A 1,519-nucleotide genomic window follows, 5' to 3' on the forward strand; every position below is an offset into this window, starting at 1 on the left:
ACACTCGCACTCATTTATTTCCAAACATAACGTGCGATAGCATTAAAAAAACATTGTCGGTTGAGTGAGTAATTCACACTATCAAGTGCTTTGATTCAAATAACAAGTGCTTGATTTGAAAAACAAATGCATGGCACAACTGCTGTAATGAAAGTATCAAAGAAAAAACATTTGTAAAGACAATTTTTGTTAATTTTATTGGTTTCCTAACTGCATATTATTATGCAAAAATATCAACTGATTAAGGGCATCATCATTTGACAAAAGGTGGCATCTTTTGTCAGAAATAACATTTCCAGCAGAAGAAAAAACTCTTTCTGACGATGCGCTAGTTGAAGGAGTGGCTATTACTCTACGACTGAGTTTATGCAGCAGCGGCATTTAGCATTTGTGTACCTCCCAGCAATTAATTATATCGAAGTCCGTATGAAAATATACCTCAATATTTTCATATCGCCGCAGCTCTGCAGTAGCTTTATCAGTTCTGCTCACAAAGGTAGGTTGTTTAAGAAGACCTGAAAACAGCTCAAAGTTGTCTGAAGGTAACAAAGGTGTATCCGCAATTTGTGGTTCCGTTGTACTGTCAGAATTCTCAGTTAACGTTCTCATAATTTGTAAACATTTCTCTTTTGGGTTCCTTTGCTCAGATTCGGTATAGTTCCTGAGCTCTTTTGCTGGCGGGTATAAAAAAGTACAATTTTGTGCAAATCTGTTAGTTTTCAANTTTTGTAGACTAATTATATAAATGTACGTCAGGTGCATAACTAAATAATTTAGTAAAACTAATATATTTAAAAAAATACTTCATCAATATCCATTTTTTTCAAAATTGTCGTGTTCTCTACTAATTGTTTGAAGTCAATGGGCATGAAGCATTTTTCACTCGCTTGACTTGATTTGGAAAGAGAATATTAATGCCATATTTGAAATCAAATGAGTACACTGCAGCTAAACATTGATTTCAAAACTAACTATGAATCTTACTGTTTGTACGGTGTTTCTCACTAACCTTATAGGGTTCACAGCAATGAGTTCATACTGTTTAGATGGAAGTGAGTAAACTCATGCTGTTGTCTGATCTGAACTAACGGTCGCAACGTTTAAGGCTTGCATTATGTTAAAATGATGTGTAATGTAATTCATTCTGTCGTTACTTTCATTATGCGTATGCAAATTCATGAAATCATTTCATGCGTTTGAGTAAAAACTGAGTGCATGAACACGATTTAATGATTTCAATTATACGCGAAATGGAGTTAAGGCACTGAGTTTTTACTCAGATCCATGAAATCATTTCGTGAATTGGACTACGCATAATCGTAATAATTCTGCGTATAATTTGTTAGGTCATTTTATGTTTTTATACTCTTGCTTCTCTTGCTGAATATGTAAATGATTTCGTGATAAGAATATATCGATGGCTGAGTGGAAGATCGACCTATCTCGGCAGCCAGTTCGAAAACGCTCTATCTCAAAAAACTTTTCAAGAACGCCCTATTTCAAAATTCGTTTCAAAAAC

General features: G+C 34.3%; 1 long non-coding RNA gene across 1 annotated transcript in view; it reads left to right on the plus strand.

The window, feature by feature from the left end:
• Positions 1-792, plus strand: part of LOC108375958 (uncharacterized) — a 1,234-nt gene extending 442 nt beyond the window's left edge. Inside the window, exon 3 of the long non-coding RNA XR_001849218.1 lies at positions 757-792. This is a non-coding gene — a long non-coding RNA (uncharacterized LOC108375958). The remainder of the gene's footprint in view (positions 1-756) is intronic.
• Positions 793-1,519: the final 727 nt, after the last annotated feature.

Source organism: Rhagoletis zephyria, unplaced genomic scaffold (assembly GCF_001687245.7).
Source record: "Rhagoletis zephyria isolate East Lansing unplaced genomic scaffold, Rhagoletis_zephyria_1.1 Rzeph_scaffold_09685, whole genome shotgun sequence".
Classification (NCBI taxonomy): Eukaryota; Metazoa; Arthropoda; class Insecta; order Diptera; family Tephritidae; genus Rhagoletis; species Rhagoletis zephyria.